We start from the raw sequence: 12364 nt of genomic DNA on the forward strand, positions 1-12364 counted from the left end.
CGTGGCCAGAAGCAGAGTGTCCATCAATCTTGTTATTTGCGACTTCTCAACTTGGTGTTATATTTAGGAAAACTGGCTCCATTCTGAGGTTACTATAAAAACTCTCCCATATTTTTTCTGGTACTATTTATGGTTTTAATTTTTAAAGATTTTAATCTCTCATCTAAGATTTATTTTTATGATGTATGCTATGAAATATGGAGCCAATTTTATTTTCCCTCAAGACGGTTGTCCTCAAACCATTTATTTAAACAATCCTTAATTTTTAACCACTTATGTGAAATGACTCATACAATTTATTGTATTTTAATACTTGAAGATATTTTTTGACTTTCTAGTCTATTATATTAGACTATCTGTTCATATACTAACATTACTGTTTAATTGTAACTATATAATGGATTTTAATATCTGGTAAAACTATTTCCTCCTCATTCACCTTCTTTTTCACAATTGTAATAGTCATTTTTGATTACTTTCCATATCAACTTGTGTTGTTGAAAAATCTCATTGCTATTCAGTTTATAAATTAATTGTACGAGAAGGGTTACCTTTGTGATGCTATTCTCTTCAAGAATGAGTATTGCCATTTTATTTAGTTAAGCCTCCCTTTGCATTGCTCAGTGGCACATTGCTCACATATAGGTACATCTTTGCTGTATTATTTTTCATATAGATGATTTTTCCACTTTATCTTCTAATTGGTTTGTTGTTTGTGTATGCAGAAGCCTTTGGCTAAGTGATAGTCCATGTGCATATCCACTGCATTTTCTTTATTCATTCATCTGCCAATGAATCTTTAGATTGTTCCTACATTGCGAGTATGGGGAATAGTGTTGCAGGGAACATAGGACCGCTAATATCGCTTTGAGATCCTAATTTCAATTCTTTTGGATAAATACCCAGAAGTGGGACTGCTGGGTTATATGATAGTCCTATTTTTAATGCCTTGAGGAACTTCATACTGTGTTTTATGGCTCTGCACCATTTTGCATTCCCACCAACAGTGTACAAGGGTTCTGATTTCTCCATATTCTGCCAAGATGTGTATAAAGTTTTAAACAAGCTGAATAAGTTCTAGGGATCTGATGTATAGCATTATACCTAAAGCCAACAGTGCTGTATTATACAATTAAAATTTTATTAAGAGGGTAGCTCTTACATTACATTTATTCTTCACCACCTCCCCACTCACCCAGAGGCAGTGATATCAATTTCACTATTATTTTATTTTACTTTATTTTGTTTTTATTTTATTTTATTTTGTTTTAGAGAGAAACATTGATCTCTTTTCACACTCATTCATGCATTCATTGGTTTATTCTCGCATGTGCCCTGACCGGGGATCGACCTCCACAACTTTGGCGTACGGGGATGACACTCTAACCAACAAAGCTACCTGGCCAAGGCAAACATTACATTTCTTTTTTTCTTTTTTCAAGATTTTATTTATTTATTTTTTAGAGAGGGGAAGGGAGAAAGAGAGGGAGAGAAACATTGATGTGTGGTTGCATCTCGTGCGCCCCCCTACTGGGGACCAGCCCTGCAACCCAGGCAGGTGCCCTGCACTGGGAATCAAACCGGTGACCCTTTGGTTCTCAGACCGGTGCTCAATGCACTGAGCCACACCAGCCAGGGCTACATGTATTCTTACCACAATAAAATAAAGTTAAAAAGAAAGGTTTTGGATAAAATATGGGTATCCTTCCTCATTTTCAACCAATTTTTTACAATTCCCTATGATGATGCAGATGGTACTGCTTTAATCGAGCAATATCACATTTGCAAAAATAAGAAATCCACAAATAATAACAAGTGATATTCATCACAACGTAATCCCTTCACCTTTAAAAGTGAATAAATAATACAAAATCCTTTTTAGCTCACATGGCCCTTGGAGTTTGTGGGTGCTTCTTTCATATTTCTCAGTTGGTGAGATTGCTGTCATTTGGTTTGTCTCCGCCAGGACTTTCAACTTTCCTTTCTGACAGTTTTCTCTTAATGGGATTCAAGCCCGTCACCTGTTATTTAGAACCCCACTTACCTGAACAGATCATCAAACATCCCAGGATGATAGTCATGGGCCACCGGCAACGTGGTCCCTAGACCCATGCAGGACGGCCAGTGCATTCTTTTTATCCTTAACCTCACACGGCTCTCTGGGAAACAGTCTATGTGCCTTCACCCCTTTCCCACTCCTCCAGTGGGGTTTGGGCCCGCTGGCCCACCAGGTACTCTGTGTTCACCCTTGGCCACCTGGTCGGCTCAGGAGCAGACGTTGTAGCTGAGATACCTACACTCCCACCTTCTAGGCCTAGGCCTCTGGGGCTTCCCCACCTTCATATTTATCCAAGGAAGGTAAGAACCTGACTGTTGGCATTTCTGGAAATATTGAGGAACGAGGGCTAAACTGTCATATCCCATCCCTTTGTGGGAAGTTGTTTTCTAGACCCCTCTGTACCCTCACAGACTACGGTGCATGAAGAGGGATAATGGTAGACCATCGTGTAAGAACCGAAGGTGCTTAGCTATAGAAGTATTGTTCCAGGGGGCGAGTTTCTTCTCCTTGATGCTAATGATTTCAGTGACACAATTTTCTCTAACTATTGCTACTGTTACTGTCCCACTTTTATGACTTCAGACCTGAGGACGGAGTGGATGCTAGAAGGTTCAGGACCTGGAATAACTCGTGGCCCTGAAGGAACAGGGTCATCGTGGCGCAGTTGGAGGGAGTGCTCTCCTCAGGCCCCTGCGGGCCGTGTCTGCCCGCAGCCGTTGCCAGGCAGCGCCCCTTCCCCCACCCAGCCATGGCCTTCCACCACTTGGGACGGTGTCCCTTTCTCCTGTGCTTTACAGAAGCGTTGTCTCTAGACAGGCCTAGTAAAAATGAGGGTATGATCTGTGGCGGGATCAAAGGTGAACGTCACTTCTTCCAACATTCACCAATGAATCTGCAGATGGTGTCATTACCCAGTTACTCTGCACCACGACATAACAGTGGAGGTTCACATGCGGCCAGCTGCGTGTTCCTGAAGAGGCTTATTTAGAATCCAAACCCTGAGGCGTTTGTCTTAGTCTGTTTGGGTTGCTTATAACAAAATACCACAGACAGGGAGGCTTATTAAAAACATAAATTTATTTCTTGTAGCTCTGGAGCCTGGACGTTCAAGACCAAGTTATGTTCTCGTGAGGGATCGCTTTCTTGTTCAGAGCCAGGGCCTTCTCATTGTGTCCTCCCACGAGGGAAAGGGCCAGCGATCTCTCTGGGACCTCTCTGATAAGGCGCTGATCCGATTCCAGAGGGATCAGACATCTCCCCAAAGCCCCACCTACTAATACTGTCACTTTCTGCATTAGAATTTCAATGTTTGAATTTTGAGGGGACGCGAGCACTCAGACCACAGCAGTGCTCAAGGGGAGAAACGGAAGAGTAGCAAAAAGCAGGGAAAGCAAAAGGGAAAGACGCTCTCCCTTGGTATGGCCTAAGTTGACCAGAGGTTTAATCAATATACGAATGTCTTAAGACTGTAGATAGACCTTTGTTGGCGAGGCCATTTTTTATCCCTTCATGCCCATGTCTGTCCCCACCTGGTTCTCAGATGAGCTTGGCGAACCTCAGTTTTGTTCTCTTTAGTTTTCACAGCATGGTGTTGGGAACACTAATCTGGTTAGATCTTCATTTTATATTTTAGGAAACTCAATTCTATTTATTTTTTCATGACTTACCCACTATCTCTTATCTTGCATTCTGCAATAGTCGCTGTTTCCCTTAAAAACACCAAATCCCCATCCTCTAAGTAAGGCAGCAGAGGGCAGAGTCCCCTGTGAGGATTCTTTCTGAGACCAGCCTCAGGAGATCAAAGCCCAACTTTACAAAAGTTGCAGATGACTTTTCCTATGTGCTTTTGGAACTAAATTTAAATAGAGCCACAGCAACAGTGAGAGCTTTTGACAGTGCCAATCTTGGGTTTACATGGGCTAATATAAAGTTAGAAGAGATGTATTTATTTATTAGTGGAAAATGTGGGAAATTGTTAGGTAGCTATGTGAGTTGATACCAGGAATCTATACAAGAAATAAAGATTTGTATTTGTATAACTAATATCTCAGAGTAGATATTGTCTTGAGAGTATTGGCAGGAAAGCATATGATGAAAGGGGAAAAGTAGTTTTCTAAACACCTCAACTAAAATAAGAATAAAGCTATGACTGGTTGGCTTGCTCATGGCCATTTCTTCTTTCTTCTTTGAATACCAACAGTTGGTTTAACTTTATTTTGTGTCAGATTCTCAATTTTTTCTTTTCTAACAGAAGTAATTGTCAAGCTATTTACCTATGTATCTATTCCTCTATTTGTCACCAGTGAAGGGGCTCTTACCCGCTACCCCCACCCCAGGATAGAAATCAAGAGAGGAGGAGAAATAGATTCAGAAGAGGCTTACTGAAAAACAGGGTGAGAGGAAAGGGGAGGGAAGAGGGAGCTTGATGCATCAAGGGAGCGCGCACCGACAGTCTGGCTCCCTGAGCTGCTGCCGTGGTCTGGCTGAGCTTCTCCGTGCAGCGTGGATCTCTGTTCCCCAGGTTCCCGCGTGGGCTGGCCTTGGCTCCTGCTGATTGGCGCAGAGCGTGAGGACACCTGGAGGGAATTCTACTCTCATCTAGGACAGCCTCGAGGGGGACATTATCATCCATCTTGGAGGGGCCCGGTCTGCCCTATATCCGTCATCTAGTATCACAATTTGGGCTGCTGTGGCAGTTCTTATGGGATTTTTTTTTCTTATATTGTACTCTAATTGTCAGATTACATGTTTTTTGTGTTTTTGTTTTTTTTTTAAAGATCAGATTGAATTCTTTGAGGAAAGAGCCCTTGTCCTGAAGAGACCTGAATAGACATTTATCCAAAGAGGACATACAGATGGTCAATAGACATATGAAAAGATGCTCAGTTGTCAGAGAGATGCAATTTAAAACTGCAGTGGGATATCACCTCACACCTGCCAGAATGTCTATCATCAATGAATCAACAAACAGCAAGTGCTGGCGAGGATGTGAAGAAAAGGGAACCCTCGTGTACTGTTGGTGGGAATGCAGACTGGTGCATCCATTGTGGAAAGCAGTATAGAGTTACCTCAAAAAATTAAAAATGGAACTTCCTTATAACCAAGCAATTCCACTTCTGGGAATCAATCTGAAGAAACCCAAAACACTAATTCAAAAGAATATTTGCACCCCTATGTTTATTGCAGTGTTATTTACAATAGTCAAGATAGGGAAGCAGCCCAAGTGTCCATCAGTCGATGAGTGGATAAAATAAAGCTGTGGTACATTTACACAATGGAATGCTACTCAGCTGTTAAAAATAAGGAGATCTTACCTTTTGTGACAGCATGAATGGACCTGGAGATTATTATGCTACGTGAAATAAGCCCATCAGAGAAAGACAAGTACCATATGATTTCACTTATATGTGGAATCTAATGAACACAATCAACTAACCAAGTTGAGACAGACTGATGGACAGAGGGGAGAGAATGGCAGCTGTGAGAGGGAGGGGAGCGGGAGTCGGGTGAGATGGGTGAAGGGGTTAAGCAAAGAACAAGAAAGACTCCTGGACGCAGACAGTAATATGGTGACTGCCGGGGGGCAGGGGGGTGCGGGGAGGTGGAAGAGGGTAAAGGGAGGACAAACGGTGATGGAGGGGGCTTGGCTCGGGCTGGTGAACACACGGTACAACATACGGATGATGTATTGTAGAATCGTATACTTGAAACCTATGTAATGTTATTAACCAATGTCACCCCAATAGATTCAATAAACAAACAAACAAAAGAGCGGTAGAAGAGGAAAACAGACATTTCTAACACACGTGAGAAGTTATGAAGGGATCCATATGAGACAATTGGCCATTACAAGGAGCATCCAATGTACCCTTGGAGGTTGGGTGGGGAAGGTTTCCCAGAAAAGGGACATCCCAACTGAGTGGTGAAGGATAAGCACGAAGCGGCCAAGGAGAGGAGGGTTTCAGAAAAGGGACACTCAGAGTCCCACAGAAAGAGCATGACATCTTCAGGCACTCCGAGTAGTTAGCCTGGGTCAAGCTCGGGGAGCGGGGGTGGGGAGGTGGTGACTGATGGAACTGGAATGGAGAGAATGAAGGGCCTGGCTTACAAGCCTAACCTAGTCAGAGAGCGCATTATTAATATTTAAAATATTTTCTTCCCTAACCCCCCTCTGGGATATTCATCAGGTTACTATTTTTATTTCATACTATGGCATCTGACGTCATTGCATTCTCTGCTCCCCGTAGAGTAAGGGCCTTACTTAGGTGCTCACGTCAAAACCACGGTCAGAGACTCTCATTTTCTGTATTGATAGTCTACATTCTTTTAATAGATTTTTAATATTAATATCATTCTTGAGTTCCTGGAATAAAATAGATTTTATTTTAAGGGTATCCTTCAGGCCCTGGCTGGGTGGCTCCGTGGGTTAGAGCATCATCCTGTTTACTAAAAGGTCACAGGTTTGATTCCTGGTCAGGGCACATACCTAGGTTGTGTTTTGATCCCTGGTCCGGGTGTGTTCAGGAGGGAACTGATGGATGTTTATTTCTCACACTGATGTTTCTCTCTCTCTCCCTTTTTCCCTCTCTCCCTTCCTCTCTCTCTACAATCAGTAAACATATCTTTGAGTGAGAATTAATTTAAAAAGTGTATTTTTTTGATAATTGATGGATTTGTTTACTACTGCTCTGTTTCAGATTTTTGCTTATATATTAGCTCAGAGAGATGGTGTCTCAGCTGGGTTTTTGAGTGTTCAGATGTCAGAGAGAATAAGAATAAGTAGAACTTGGTGAAATAAGTCACCAAGTAACTTTCCGTTAGTGCCTATGATTTGGTACATATTAAACAGCACAGGAATGGTCCTTCCCTGAAATTTTGAAAACTTTATTATTTAGTAAGAAAAACTTCTTATGGAGTCTTTAGGATTTTCTGGATATAAAAATCATGTCATCTGCAGATAGAGAAAATTTCACTTGTTCTTTTCCAATTATGATGCCTTATACTTCTTTTTCTTGCCTGGTGGCTATGGTTAGGATTTCCAGTATTATGCTGAACAGGAGTGATGAGGGTGGGAACACTTGTCTTGTTCCTGGTCTTAGGGGAAAACGTTCAGCCTTTCACCGTGGAGTGTGATATTAGCTGTGAGCTTGTCATACATGGTTTTCATTATTTTGAGGTATATTTCTTCTATACCTAATTTGTTGAGAATTTTATCATGAATGAATGTTGAATTTTTCAAATGCTTTTTCTGTATCTGTTGAGGTGATCATATGATTTTTTTCATTCTATTAATGTGATATATCACATTTACTGATTTGTGCGTGTGTTGTGTAAGTGCCAGACAATTGACTTTTTTCATGCCAATGCAACTTCCTGACGTTCAGTTTTTGATTGTAGAGGCAACCATTTTAAAGATGACTAACTGAAACAAGCACGTGGCCAGCCACAAGACTAGATAAAGAGCCAGGTAGCCCCACCCCTTACATTCTCTTTGTTTTAGAGATCTCTGATTGACTTAGATAACAACTGAATGCTTGTTTTTCCCTTCCTATGCTTTAACTCCTGTTCTTATGGTTTAAGTTCACAAATAAAGAGTGAACCCATGAAACAATAGACACCCACCCTTGACATCAATAAAAGCAGAACTGCAGAGCCATTCTCTTTTTCTCCCTCTCCCCCTACCTCTCACTCTCCCTCCCTTCCTGCCTCCTCATCACCTCCCTCCTTCCCTCACCCCCTGTCTCCCTCTCTCTCTTTCTCTTTCTCCCTCTCCCCCATGACGTTGCTGTGTGGCCTAAGGCTTGCTGTATACCTTCCAGGACCTGTAAGCAATAAATCTTACTCCTCACCTGCCTGAAGTTCCATTATGGTTATTCAGGAAGTCTGTCTTTGTAATCACAATGAGAACTACGGGGCTGGACCAGCCACTGCACTGGTTCCAAAAGGGAAAATGCCAGTGAGTGCTTGCACGGGCCCAGGTGAGTGCCCTCAGAAATTTCTAGCTGACAGCATCACTATGGATAGGCTAACACCGGTACAAAACATTAAATTGAACCGTCCTTGCATCCCAGGAATAAATCCCACTTAATCTTAATAAATGATATTTTTAATGTGCTACTGAATTTAGTTTGCTAGTATTTTATTGGGAATTTTGACCTATAGTTTTCTTTTCTTGTATTATCCTTATCTGGCTTTTGTATCAGGGTAATGCTAACCTCATACAATGAATTTGGAAGTGTTTCCTCCTCTTGGGTTTTTTGAGAAAGGTTGGAACAGGATTGGTGTTAATTCTTCCTTAACTGTTCAGTAAAATCACCAGCAAAGCCATCTGGTCCTGGGCTTTTCCTTTTTGGGAGATTTTAAATCATTGATTCAATCTCCCTGCTAGTGATTGGTCTGATCAGATTTTCTATTTCTTCTAGATTCAGCCTTGGTGAGTTGCATGTCTCTAAGAATTTATTCATTTCTTCTAGGCTGTCCAGTTTGTTGACATATCATTGGTTGTAGTATCTTATGATCCATTGTTTAACCTTGATATCAGTCTCTAATTTCATTCATAATTTTTGTTTATTTGGGTTCTCTCAGAAAAGTTTGAATGGTATGAATTTAACTCTGAAGACAGTGTTAGCTCCCAAAGTTTGTTTAGTTTTATAGTGCTTGATTCTTTATCCAAATAATTTGCCATTGGTGGTTGTATTTCCAATTTTATACAATTGCTTGAAAGTGTTTTTTAGTTTTTAAATTGGTTTACCCCATGAATTAAAATGGTTGCTGTAATTCTCTCTCTCTCTCTCTCTCTCTCTCTCTCTCTTTTTTAGAAATAATGTGATAATATATTTTGGTCTAGATTTGGATAAGCAATTTTTGTAAAGTGTCAGATAGTATGGCGCTACAGGTATGTGGTCTCTGTTGCAACTATTGAAGTCTGCCGTTAAAGCAGGAAAACAGCCATAGACAGTATGTGAAAAAACAAAAAGAGCCCTGACCGCATGGTTCAGTGGGATGAGCATCATCCCACAATGCGAAAGGTCGCCGGTTTAATTCCCAGTCAGGGCATAGGTCTGGGTTGCAGGTTTGGTCCCCTGTTGGGGTACATACAAGAGTCAACCGATCGATGTTTCTCTCTCACATTGACGTTTCTCTCCCTCTCTTTCTCCCTCCCTCCCCCTCTCTCTAAAAATAAATAAAAAAGGGAAGAAATGAGCTGTGTTCCAAATGGTTGTGTTTCAATAAAATTTTATTTGCAGAAACAGATGGTGAGCTGAATTTTGCATGTGGGTTATAGTTTGCTGACCCCTAGTCTAGATTACTTTTGATTTTTGCAATTTAGTGACTTAAGAAAGCTTAATATGTGATTAGATTTGATAAATATTCCCTGATAACTGAACAAGGAAGTATATTCTCAGTGTGTATGGTAAAATTTTGATTTTTTAAATCTTATTACATATAATTTAAGCCATTTTAATCTTTTTTATGGCTCAAGTGTTTTAGACTTTGACAGATCAGTTCATTTCTGTCAATTATAACAATTTTATTTAGCACAAATAAAATTTTTGCCAGTTGTCCTCTAAAAAGTTTCCAGGAGAACACCAAAATGTCTTTCTAAAAAAGACTCTGAACTGTAACTCATCCATCCAATCTATAGCTATTTTTGTTTGGCCTTCACAGTGCGTTTTTTTTTCTTTTTCTTTTTTTGCTTGAATTAGTTGCCAACATTTAGATATCTGGAGATGTCATATCCTATACTCCATTGAATCTAAGATGTCTAAGATGTCTAAGATGCCAGGATTGACTTTAAGAGGTACCATTATTTTATGTTGTACTGAGGAAGAAAAAAATTGCTGCCAATTATAACTGTAAGACATCATTGATTGAAAGACATATTTTGATTTTTAAAAAACATTAAAAAATGAAAAAATTGTGCATCTTTGTATCACTGAATTACCATAAAACTCTGGATTTGTGTCTTCCTTTATACATGGGAGGATCCAACAGTATTGGGATGACTTTGTCATGTCACAGCAATGAGGCTGGAGTTGGATACTAGCTGCCCCTTTTGAGGCCACTGAGGTTGGTCTGTTCCACAGTCCCCATCTGGCTCACCGAGTTATGGAAGTGACCTGCAGGTGTGACCTCAGCTCTGTGATGAGAGATCCAGTCCAGAGCCACATTCTCCTCTGTGGAAATAGGAGGCCGCTCGCGACACTGGAGCGAGTATTTGACATCTCATTCTGCAGCATTTGAATCGTGATAACTACACTGGCAGCCGGAGCCACCTTGGGGAAGGAATAGATCCTTCAATAAAGTGCATCTGTGTGATGAGCGGGCTCACATTGAGGTGTCCCCAGAACAAACTATGTCTGCCTTTTATCCTTAGATATGTCTTCGTTTTCAAACTAAGAATCACGGAAAGCATGGTTCTTGCTGTCACAGGATAACAACTTTGTCCCCATCCCTACATCCTGGGTCAATGTAAGAAATGTCCAAACCTGTAAGAATTTTTATGAGTTTATCTGAGCCAAATTGATGACAACTGCTGGGAAGCAAAATCGCCACAGATTGAGAAAATGCTCCAGAAAATGGCAGTTTTGCACCTTAGCTTATAGATTACAATCAAAAGAGAAGGCGTAGGTAGGTTACATGAAATCCATTGGTGGTAGATTAGAGAGGCAGGAGAAAGCAAAGCAAGGAAACCTTTGGGACTGGATAAAAAGTAAAATGGTAACACACTTCTTTTACATAAGTGGGTCCAGGGTACTTAGCAGTCAACAGTGAACACGATCACAATAACAACGAGGGGATTTGTGGTCTCCCCCAGGATGGCGCCTCTGATTTGAGGGGTCTGGATAAAGGAAATATGACCTTCCAAAGGTATGTTATCATAGACGCAAAACGACAACAGACAGGCTCAGTTAAGGTAAAGACTGACCTTTGTTCGGGAGGAGTCCAGTTTAGGACAGGACTGCCCACCATGACCTGCGTTCAGTGAGAAAGTTTTCGCTGCAGACCGTCCGTGCGGTTGCTGCAGGCCTCTGCGCCCACAGGGCCGTCCTCCCCGGGCCGTCAGGTGTCACGGGCGGCCCCTTTTCTTCCACACCTAAAGGATCAGAAACATTGAGGTCCTTTCTCAGAGCAAGGCTGGAATGTTCCTTTAAATAATTCAAGAAGTGGGCATTTTTATGTCTGGTAGGCTTTATTTTTAAGGGGAAGATAAGAAGTAAAAATATTTTACTGTTCAGCTTAATATATCTAGCAGTCCATTTACATATTCATTGTGAACGCTTCCCTTTAGCACTGTAACATAATCCTCTTTGGAAAGCTTTTGGCTGTGAATTCTGATTTGTCTGCCACATGTGTATTGTAGCTTTCCTTAACTTATATATTGCCACTTACCTGGCATAGCTTTGCTTGTTCTTTTAATTCAGAATGTTCTGGACCACTGTGTTTTAGGTTTGTACCCAGAACTGAGAGAGGATGGGAAGCATGGCCCTTCTCAGCAGGCATTAGGCTCGCTCCTGGACGGCCGCGAACCGCTGCCTTCCCTCCAGCCCAAGAGCTTCTGTAAGATGTCTTTTCCTACTTACTGCAAAGCGTGAAACCCAGTTTTGCCACAAGGAGAAGTCTTGATTGGGTGGTTCCAATCCACCTCATGTCTGCGGAAAAATACTGACAGAGTCTGATATTACACTGTCTCTAGGCCTCATGTCGTGATGTAGTACGTTTTCCTATATTTCTGTGCCCTCAGTGATGTTTTAGTGTGAATTTGGTAGAGACGGGCACCATTTTAACTAGGAAGCTCCTTCCTCAGCTACAGAGGGAATTACCAGTCGCGGGTTAATGTTTCTGACTTCCACCTTTTTTTTGTTGTTGTTGTTCAGCATGAATAATTTTGAAGAAAACAATTTTATTTATTCTTTGCTTAGCATTTTCCTTTTCAGAAACATCAAGTACCTGATGATCATTACTTAGAAACAATGCATAGTTTGTTTGGGTCTAGTGTGTTTGGTATGTGTGTGTACTTTTCTAAACAGATGTTGAGTAAAATCTTCAGGTCATGTGTGAGGCAGAATACTTAGAAGAATGCTTCAGAGACCTGCCAACTTTAAACAACTTGTTAACTTCATTGTTTATTAAAGTGAAACAATGGAAAAGAGAAAGTGGGGGAAGGCTGCTTGGTTAATATTAAATGAAAGTCATCCCTCTCCCAACATAAGACATGTCAAACCACCGAGAATTATAAACTAAATGAAATTTTGAGAGCAGCTTCAGAAATCTTTGAACCAAACCAAACTCAGCCCTAATGCC

The sequence above is a fragment of the Pteronotus mesoamericanus genome, unplaced genomic scaffold (genome assembly GCF_021234165.1).
Source record: "Pteronotus mesoamericanus isolate MK-2021 breed Mesoamerican mustached bat unplaced genomic scaffold, CSHL_Meso_final contig_502, whole genome shotgun sequence".
Lineage (NCBI taxonomy): Eukaryota > Metazoa > Chordata > Mammalia > Chiroptera > Mormoopidae > Pteronotus > Pteronotus mesoamericanus.